Source organism: Crotalus tigris, unplaced genomic scaffold (genome assembly GCF_016545835.1).
Source record: "Crotalus tigris isolate CLP2741 ecotype Arizona unplaced genomic scaffold, ASM1654583v1 scf7180000017834.3080900, whole genome shotgun sequence".
Taxonomy (NCBI): Eukaryota; Metazoa; Chordata; class Lepidosauria; order Squamata; family Viperidae; genus Crotalus; species Crotalus tigris.
The window spans coordinates 676,162-687,662 of record NW_024096662.1 but is presented as its reverse complement, the minus strand read 5'-3'; positions in this window follow the sequence as shown (position 1 = coordinate 687,662).

Below are 11,501 nucleotides of genomic sequence, written 5' to 3'. Positions count from 1 at the left end.
GTGCTTTTGTTTTCATAAAGGAAAACAGTTAAGAGGAACCCAAACTGAGTTTAGCGGTCAGCTCAGAAATCCATATCAGTTCTTTCTTCCTCGTCTGCTTTTATTGAGATTTTGGGTTTGTTGATAGGCTTTTAAAAATGATTTTATTGTGCTGTTTATCTATGTGCTTAGTTTACAAATAGGTTGTTATTTCATTGTCAAATATGGGTTCATCCAAAGCAGTCCTGCCTCTCTCTCTTTGCAGTTTCTACCCCCCCCTTCCTGCTGAGAGAGTGGGGGGGGCATGGTGATCTAGCTGATCTGTGCCTCCCCTTCTCATGGTTTCTAGTCAGATACCTAAATCATTATAACCAAATTGGCTCCACATCTGGAATACCATAAATGCCATCCACACACCATAAGGGTAGATAAATATTGTGGTTATTCCAGAGTTGAAGGTTCTAGGATATAAACAACCTACCTCATTTAGGTAGAGTTTTTGAGGAGTTTGTTGTTCAGAAAGAGATCATTTCATATTTGCAATATGCTTGGGGCTTCTGTTTCTTTTATATCTGTGTGTGTGTTCATTCTTTCTATAAACATGAATATTCCTCCTTAACTGAAGGAGAAAAAAATGGAATCCAGTATCCATGTGATGATCTGGTTCCATCAGGACTATGAAAATGCATGTCTTCCCACAATATATTGAGCTGCAAGCTCCCGACTCCATTTTAGCCTGGTCTGCAAGTTGTATGAAGCAGGCAGTATCTTTTAATTGGTAATCCACCTAGATGCACTCAAGGTTTTTTTTAATCCACCACCGGTTGAATTCAATGGGGGAGGGAAATAAATGTAACAGGATATTGCTACACAACTAAAACGAGTGATTCCCACATGGTTTAAACAGCAGTGCTTCCATTTATAGAAATACATCACATCTAGTTTACAAATTCTGCAGATAACGTAGGCTCTAATTCCCATAATGTCTTAGCCTGCGTGGCTGACCCTTAACGGGAATTGATTAGAGAGGATGTCCAGTGATTGCCAAATGCTTTTTAAAGCCTTGTATCTGCCTCCTGTATTCTCAGTTATGTTCTCAGCTCTCAGTTGCTCAAGAAATTGGTTATACATATAAAAAATCATAATGTTAAGTGTGTCATTACTCTTACATACATGATTCTTTTGAAACCTTCCTAAATATTAAGATCTACTTTTATCCACAACTTGAAAATTAAACCATCTCTTCCAATGTTATTGTTAAATTTCCTATGAACTCAAAATTATGTAGGTTAAAATAACCTTATTATTCCTACAATGATTCTGTTTCCTCTATCTCTTGGGAATTTCAGAATTTCAGAAAAACTCTTGAAAGACACCCAAAAAACTTTAGAGTCAGATTGTTATTTGTTGGTCAAAGTTTGATAATTTCCGGTCAAGGTTTTTAAGGAAAGGGGCATTGTTTCCATTTTATCTTTATAGTATGACCATATGCCCTATTCTTGGGTGGCGGGAGGGGGGGGAGAGACAGTCATGTGACATTTTAGTCCTGCCTCTTCTTCTTTTCCCAAATGATATAATAGAGATCTGCTTTGCCCTCACCTGCCATAGCTAGAAGCCTTCAGAGAAATTGGTGTCAAAAACATGATTAGGGAAATGATAGATGTGTTGTGGTTCCGGCTAATGAAACATTCCAAAGAACTTCCAGGCATTGATTTTCCTAGAAGTCTTTTATTGTTACAAAATGTGGGCACAGGCACAACGGAGGGATGCTAGGATCTAAGTTCTCTTCCTCTGAGCAATTAAATTATCAGCATGTTCCCTCCCTAACTTAGCTGTCATATCTCACATTATCCAATTAGTATGAAGGTCAAATGTTTTCTTCCTCTTTCTTTCCCGGGCTTTACCCCCAACCCCCCCCCTTCTGCTCTGTATTAACCCCATAACTACCAGACAATTCTACATATTGTCAAAAGCAAGAATATACAATATTTGCAGCGTTGACAAGATGTAAAAAGAGCTTGGGAAAACAAAGCTAATGGAGACAGCAAAGTCTTGGGAAGAAATGGCAAAAGTAGAGGATGATCTCCTGACCCCTTTCTGGTCACCTCCACTATTAGTTATTTGAGTTCCTATGACAATCCAAATTCCAAGAAGTTCCAAGAAGTTCCAAGAAGCATGGTCCAGTAGTTAAAGCACTAAGCTAGAATGGAGGCCATGAGGTCAAATCCTGGTCTTAACCATGAAAGCCAGCTGGATGACTTTGGGCCAGTCATTCTCTCTCAATCCACATCATAAAGTTGTTGTTGTGGGGAAATAGGAGGAGGAAGGTGTGCTGAATATGTTTGCCATCTTGAGTTATTTGTAAAAATAATAAAGGTACAAATAAATGATTTACATTTAAATTTAATTTAATTTGAGTTCACCTCCAAGAGAATGGATAACGAAGAATAATAGATTTTACACATCTTGAGATTATCCTTGGTAAATGATTCTTCTAAATCAGACATGTCAAACACAAGGCCCGCGACGTGGTTTCATGTGGCCCTCACAGCCATCCTGGAAACATTGAGGGAATGGCCCCTGCTGCCTTGGCCCCCGGCCCTGGCCACCCAGGAGCCAATGTACAATTTTGTGCTGGCCATCTATGCTGAAACGCAGTCTTAGCTCTACAAGGCTGTCTGGAAACAGCGAGGGACCGGCCCCTGCTGTGTTGGCCCCACCCCCTGGGTGCACACTGGAGAGGTGTCACCCTTTGTGAGGAATGAAGAAATGCACCATTGCCTGGAAGTGGCCAGCAAATGGCCCTCGGCTACTTCACATATCCGGCTTGATGGGCTCTGGGGGAGGGGTTTCAGCAGGTTCTTCCAGTGGACCATGCCTTGGTGCTTGTCCTGGTCCCACCCCCTTCTGCCAGAGACCCTCAGATCTGTCCCACTCCTGCCCAGGCCCCCACAGGCACCCTTGATGCGATGTAGAGCTGGCCATACCCACCCAGTAGGCCACACCCACTCCAGCCACACCTACCCAGTAGGCCATGCCCACCCTGGCCACACCTACCTGTCCCCCCGAGGACAACCACAATGCTGATGCGGCCCTCAATGAAATTGAGTTTGACACCCCTGTTCTAAACCAATACAGCTAATGATAATAGAAGGCAGTCTCACCCAGGAAATATGGCAATATCACTGAGACAAAGAAGGAAAACACTGTTATCTGAGCTTCACTGTGTTATAGTTAAATACAATTGGAGACCAGGATTCAGTCATTCCTCTCTTCCTCAGATCCTTCACAAGCAGAGAACTGCCAATTTTCTCTAAAGTTTCAAGGAGACAATTCATCCTATGTATACCCTGGAAGCCAAGTCTGTTTTACAGACTCTAGTCTAGTTGAGGAGGAAAAGAATCCAGTTTTCGAAAGCATGAAAGATCTAATTGATGAATATAAAAGCACCAAATTTAGAGCTCCTGAGACATTTATTACTGCTTTGGGAAGGGAATGGTGTCTTAAGAGAGTTAAGGTTGAAGGGCCTGTGGTCAAGATATCTGGCTTCTATTAGAGCAGGGATATCAAACTGCCGGCCCATGGACCGGTTGCACCATGCAGAGGCCACACCCACTGCAGTTCCAGCAATATGAAAACAGTCACAATACACCGCAACACATCATGTGACGCAGTAAGTTTGACACCCATGTATTAGAGGGAGAAAGTCAGGCAAGGAAGCCTGGACTTTTAAATTCAAATCCTCTTCAGTAAGATCAAATGAATTGATTGAAAAGCATGAAAACTCCTCTCCGCCCTACCTCAAGTGTGTTTGCTCCATTTGCAAAATATGCAAGAGTCCCATTAAAGACAAGTGTGTTATTTAAATTAGATTGCTTCCACCATCTATCTATAGCTGGGTTCTTATAATAAGCTAGTCCAGACTAAAATGGAGTTAGGTGTTTGGTGTTTCATCATACTGTGGAAATTCAGCCATTGCTTTAGCATGTTGTGTGAATTATTAAACCACAGTACAGTTTGTTTGGGCATACTGTAATATGACAACATCAAAAAAGCATTTTCTTAATCCAGGTATAGGATTAAACATGAGGCCATCCTGTGCAGACTTTCAGCTCTGCCTGAATGCTATTTATGCTGCATTACTTCCTGAAAATTGTTTTCTACTCTCTGTGTCACTGAACTGTGCTTTTGGTTTGCCACTGTAACTTTTTCACATATTTCCACAAATATCAATCTCTACTTCTGAAAAGGAAAAAATTAATTTCCAAGGTTGCTTCTCTTGTGTCTTTTGCCATAATAATTTCTTTAGGCAATTTCAGTCTGATAATTCTCACAAGAACATAAATGTTTTTATTTATTTATTTTTCAATTTTATATACAGTAGTTGCCTATCTCACAAAACAACTGACTCTGGGCAGAGTACAACAAAAATTTGAAAAAATACAATTCACAGAGCTTGAAAGAAAATTTGGAACTTTGTTTCATACATGTTGACAGTGGCGATAATCTTATATGCACACAAATGGAAAGACACATTAATTCCCACAATGGAAGAACGGATGATGAAGGCAATGGACTTGGCAGAGATGGCAAAATTGACTGTTTTAATTAAAGAGAAGATTCTATCTAGTTTTGTTTTGGACTTCGTACGCAAAAGTGAAAAAAATAAAGCTTTGATTTTATTTTTTGACGACTATATTGACTTTGTTCTTATAGAAATGACTTGAAATTATTTAGAAATGTAAAGCAAAAGGTTGACATAATTTTTTCTAGTGCACTGAAAAAAGTTGAAATCATTACTTTTTTCCTTCCTCCTCTCTTTCTGAATCTTTCCTCATTTATTAATTTTCCTAGGTTTTGTTTCCATTTATATTTTATCTTACAGTAAACTTTAATAGAAAGCTTAAAATAATCACAAATAACATTAAAAACAGTAAAGACTATAAAATGCAATTAAAAATGGGTGATGGGATGTTAATAATAAACATGACAAAACTTCAGCTCAGGAAAGAGTTGAAAAAGCCATTTCAGGATTTTAGCTTTTTATACAGTCAATATGCTTCTTTTCCCAAGCATATCATCTCATGCTAATCCAACCAAGCATCCACACCGTCTAATTTTAGATGCAAAAGATTTACATCCACTACCCATGGTATACACAATGGTGCTGTTAGCCCAATACGTTTAAGTGTGTCGATGGAGTTTTTAATATGTTGTAGAAAATCCAAAAATGGTTTAGCTCAGTGTTTCTCAATGCTGGCTGTGGAATTCTGGGAGTTGAAGTCCACATGCCTTAAAATTGTCAAGGTTGAGAAACACTGGTTTAGCTGACTCACAGAACCCCAAGGACAGGGATGTTGGATCTGGACTGTAAAAAAAAAAAAAAAAGGGCGGGACACTCAAGATCTGGAAAAAAATAAAGAGCTGAAAAGAATCTTTGAGGCATCTAGTCCATCTCCTTCTCTGGTATAGGAATTACTGAAAGAACAGATGGTTATCCCTCTTTTCTCTGAAGACTTCCAGTGAACAAATCTGTCTTTTATGTTATAATAGTTTAAATATCTGAAGATTGCTATCATGTCTTCCCACAGTCTTGTCTTTTCTTTTTGTTGGCCTAAAATTATCCAAATGTTTGAACTGTTTAAATGTTTAACTGTTCAACAGATTTGATTTCCAGAATTCCTCGCTATTTTGGTAGCCTTTCTCTGAACACATTCCAGCTCATTATATCCATTTTAGACATCAGTGAACTGGACACAATATTCCAAATAGAATCAAGGCAGAATAAGATATGACATTTACTTTCAATGATCTGGATTCTGTGCTCCTGTTAAAACACTGGAAAAAGCATTAAGCAGCTGTTTCATACTGTTGGATCATATTCAATCTGTAATCTGCCAGAACACTCAGATCTTTTCCATATGTCTGACTGCCAAGCCAAGTCTCCCTCCTCACCCTCCTTTCATTTGTTTTCTCCTCACTGACTTCACATTTCTTCCTGTTGATGTCCATTCTCTTCTTTATGACCCACCATTCAAGTTTGTCTAGATCTTTTTGAATCTTTTCTTTCTCTTTTAAAGTTCCACACACTCCTAGTTTCGTGTCATTTGTAAATTTGATAATCCTCTCCTTAACCACTTCATTCAGGTCATTGATAAAAATGTTGATTGGCAACAGGGTCCTGTGGCTCTTCACACACTATTACTCTCCAATCTTATGTGGAAACATTACAAATACCAAGTATGTTCACTGGACATATTTAGCCAACTATGAATTTAAAGGCTATTGTGGCAAACGTAGTTAAATGCTGTTTGTGTTCAAATTATACTACTTCCATAATGTTCCCCAGATTTTTTAAGCCAGTAACTTTGATATAAAAGTTTAGTCTGGCTCGACTTCCTTTCAAGGTATTCAGAAAAAAGTTGTTTAATAATTTGCTTGTAGACCTTACCCAATAATAAATATTAAGCTGACAGATCTAGAATTCCAGAATATATCTGTGTGTGTGTGTGTTTGTGTATGTATATCAATATATCATACACACATGTATATATATGTATGCATGTGTGTGTGTGTGTGTGTGTGTGTGTGTGTGTGTGTGTGTGTATCTCAAATCACCAGTGTTCTTTGCTTAAGGATAAAGATAACTATAAATTATACTGAATTTTATATTCTCCAAAATCACTGTCCGGTTGTTCCAGCCATCTGATGAATAATTTTGGATGCAAAAATTAGAGGGAACCAAATCTGGTTACTGATGGATCCTTTTCCTGCATTTCATTTAAATGCTCACTTATGTCAGTTCTGCGATGTCAATATTATGAGAAATTCTTCATCCTCCCTCAACTTTCTTCATAGATATAGCTCAATAGGAAAATATTTGCTTTGAATGCAGATAGTCCAAATTCAGGCCATAGTGAGAAAACCCCTGAACTGTAAAAAAAGAACATTGTTAAACACATGAATGCTCTGAGGATAAAGCACTTTGAGTTGCTGTTTCTAAAAAGTAAATATAAAAATAATGTGTCAGAGGAAGATATGTGAAAAACTTCAGCGTTTGTACATTGTTTTAAAAAGGCAGCCCTCTAAAATAGGCTTACTTTATCTTCCATTTTAATCCCTACTTGAATGTTTGTGAACATTTTAAATGTAGACTGCTTTGCATTCTTCTCATTCTGTGGAAAGTATCACTCATGGACTTACATAACGCCATACTTCCATTGCAAAGGTCCAATTAGCCTTTTAAGGACAAATAATGATTTAGCTTCTTAAACTGTCTTCAAGATTACCTAGTCTGTTTCTACATCATATAGTTTTTCATAAAATTCTTTAACTATTTTTTTTTTATTGCCTCAGTTTGAAATTTAGGTCATCCTTCTCATCTTGTAGTTTATTTATCAGTTTTTTCTCTTTTTTCAGTTTGTATGCCAAGCATCTTCCTGGCTTATTTGCATTTTCAAAAAAGTTTTATTTTACCCTTTTTATTTGTTGTGCCAGTTTTTCTGACTATTAGATTTAATTTATGTTTTATTGTCTCCATTTATCTCTTCACAATTTTCTTTTGTGGATGTATTTGTAGTTCTAATTCCAAATTTTTGAATTCTTCCCTTAATGTTGTGAATTGTTGTTTTTTTCCTTTGTTCCTTTTAGCCATATATGTTATAGCTAACCTTCTAAAACAGGGGTGTCAAACTGCCGGCCTGTGGGCTGGATGCGTCACCAGGAAACCGCGTCCACCCCATTGCCGGCAATGGGGAAAAAGCTCCAATATGTCGCACAACGTCACGTGACATCGCAAGTTTGACATGTCTGCTCTAAAATATGCTTTGGCTGTGTCCCATACATTCTAAATTGATGTCTCTTCCTTTTTATTTTCTTTAAAGAAAAATTCCATTTCCTTTATTGCTACAAATTGTTTCTCTTTTAACAAAGATTGATTCAAAGTCCATCTTGATTTCTTCTTTACCTCTTTCCAGATCAGCTTTATCGGATTGTAATCCGCCTAAATGTTAGGTTCTACCTCAGTCTCATATATATTAGTACTTAGCTCATGTATCATATCAATTATAGACCAAGATTTATGTCTATTAGAATAAAATGTGTGCTGGGTCTTTTTTGGGTTTCTTTCTCTCCAAGTATCCTGTATGGAAATTTCTTCTGTCATTTTAAAAATGCCTTAGGGAGTGTCTTTCTTCCCTTTTCCCCTTCTTTGCTGTTTCTATAATCTAATTTTCTATCTACAATTGCATTAAAATCTCCTATTAAGCAAATGTTTTGATATTCCATTTCCAATATTTTCCTGTGTAATTTTTGGTAAAATCATTGTTTATTATTTGGTGCATATATTGCTACCATCAGTATGTGTTTTTGATTTATTATTATTTCTACCATTAGGATTCTTCCTTCTTCATCTGTTTGATTCCAATGCCTCTTTTATATATAAATCACAATTTCTTTTTTTCTATACATCAATGGTTCATCTCTCACTCTCTTCAATATTTCATCTCTCATTATTTTTTTCACGAATCTTTGTACCTCCCTAGGGAGTCTATGTCTCCTTGCGTAGCTTAAATTAATTCTATATATTTGATCCAATTCTCCTTCCATCTCGTTTTTTCCCCACTTCTAGTGCTTCAGCAAACATGTTAGTAACCAAATCTGTTAGGTCTTCCTCCTTATCTTCAGGTATGTTCTGTAGTCTTAAAAAATGTAATGCTTTCTCCATTTCCAGTATTGTGAATGTATCTTACAAGCTTTTATTTGCCTATGCTAATCTTTGATTTTCTTCTTTTATTTCCTCCACTTTTTTCTCAGTTTCTTCTGATTTCTCTTCCATTTTCTGGATTCTTTGCTCATTCTTTGTAATCATTTGTTGAAAATTTTCTAGTTGTGAGTTTATATTGAAGACATGCTCATTTATCTTATCCAGATTTTTTTTTGTCTCCTCATGGTTTCTTTTTGTATCTTCTTTATGTGAAACGATTGCTTCCTGAATTGATTGCAATGTTGTTTGCATTTACTTTTGAAAATTGTTTGCTTTTTCTTGTTGAAGCATGGTTTTAATCAATCTTTGATATACTGGGCTGGGCATCCCAGATGATGGTGCTGAAGCAGGTTTTTTAGCAGTTTTAGCAAGATTTGAGACATTCATTCTTTTTTTTTATTCCTCCTCCCCACAGTTACTCTATCCTCAATCTGTTGTGCCCCCTGGAAAGTCTCTTTATCTGCAAAGAAAAACAGATCTCGTATTCAATACATCATTACACAATTTAAGTTTAACATCATGTTGTGTAATTCTTATAGTTCTTTATTTGGTGTTCCACATAAAACCAGAATTTGTACTCTAGTTTTGTCTGTCAGTCTCAGGTCTGGAGGGGTGATTTACTATAGCCTCAGGTCTGGAGGGGTGATTTACTATAGCCTCATGTCTAGAGTCCAAGAGTTGCAAATCAATCCAAAATGGCCAGGCGGTCTTAAACCAATCAGTAAGACCCACCAAGCCAGTAGTAGTAAAAAGCCGTGTTGTTTTCTGTCTCTAAATGTTTCTTGAAATACCAGATCAACCAACATTTGTAATCCACAGGGAGCAGTGATAAAATATTTCATAAAGTCCTACTTCCTTCTATATTCAGCTCTTTGTTACAGTTCTCAGAGCTTTCAAGGTCATCCAGCTGGCTGCTTATCTATGTCTGGGCTTTGTGCTAGCTCTATCCCAGGGATAATATACTAAATAATTTTATCTCTATTTTGCCACTAGATGTCACTCTCTTCCAAGTAATAGAAGTTTAAATCGAAAGTTATTCATAAGATTAGTCTCATTCAGTTATTTCCAAGTGCAAGTTAATTTTGACGATTGATCAAATTTAGCAAAACAATGTGTTTATATTACTCCTGGCTTATCATTCTGTATTTATTCCAGGGGTGTCAAACTCAATTTCATTGAGGGCCACATCAGCATTGCGGTTGCCCTCGGGGGGGGGCAGGGATGTGTGGCCAGGGTGGGTGCAGCCTGCTGAGTGGGTGTGGCCTACTGGGTGGGTGTGGCCAGCTCTACATTGTTCGCATCAATGGTGCCTGTGGGGGGCCTGGGCAGGAGCGGGACAGATTTGAGGGTCTGTGGCAGAAGGGGGTGGGACCAGGACCACTTCCAGGTGATGATGCATTTCTTCATTCCTCACAAAGGGTGACACCTCCCCAGCATGCACTCAGGGGGCGGGGCCGACATGGCAGGGGCTGGTTCCTCGCTGTTTTCAGACGGCCTTGTGGAGCTAAGACTGAATGTGTTTCAGCATAGATGGCCACCACAAAATTGTACATTGGCTCTCTCCCGGCTGGCCTGGGCCAGGGCCAAGGCAGCAGGGGCCATTCTCTCACTGTTTCCAGGATGGCTTTGTGGGCCACATGAAACCACTTCGCAGGCCACATCCAGCCCCCAGGCCTTGTGTTTGACATGTCTGCTCTATTCCCATCCCTCTTAAAGTTTTCTTCCTGCTGCTTTTATTTGTCTGGTAGGGCGGAGGGAAAGTCCCTTTCCTCCAATCATACCTGGGGAGTTCTTGCTTTGGGGGAATTTATCTATTCCAGGGAATAGTATTCAAAAATGCTAGAAAGAGGGTCTTCTTACCCAGTTCCATGACACGCTGTTATTGATCCACTTGTAGGGATAATCCTCGCCCTTCTCAGCTATCAGTAGCTCTTGGACAGACCGCATTAATGCGGTCTGTCTTTTTTCTGTCAGTTTGGAGGGATTTTCTTGGATCAAATGGGCTGACTGCCATCCTCCCATGATCAATGAGAGCCCCCTCCTTTCTTGTCGCCTCTCTGCGGTGATTTCGGCTCTCCCCCCCCCCCCGGCAGAAGGAAATCAGCTGTGGGGTGTGGAGTTCCGCTTTTCCTACATCTGTATCACTACAATGTCAAACCGGAAGTCCCGGCTATCAATGATGGAAGCTTTCACACATCTAAATTTAGTTAAATTTGAAAAATCTTTTAACATACAAGGATATTCTGAATACAGATGGGAAATTAAAATCTAAGCAAGATTTAGAAGACCAGGGCATTGATTTATCATGGCAGCCCCGATTGCAAATGCAATCGAGGTATGACAAAGATATTAAAGCATATGGCTTTTATAAAGATCAGACAATGTTTGATCAGGTGTTGTTGACATCTGATGAAAAATGATTTAAAAACTGTATAATTTTCTATTGAATTTAGAAATGGAAGATGAACAAATGAAAGAAACAATGATTATATCGGCAAAAATCTTTGACATAACATAGAATTAGAGAAACAGTAAAATCTTTGGGAAAGAAATTAGAAACTGACAATGGCAATTTCATATGAAGAAAACTTATATAAAATTTTATAGATGGTATTTTCCACCTGTTAGATTAGCAAAAATGTTTAAAATATGTCTAGCAAATGTTGGAAATGTAATCAAAATCCCGGTACATATTATCACTTGTGGATATGTGTAAAAGCAAAACAATGTTGGACTAAAATACATACGTGGTTAGAAA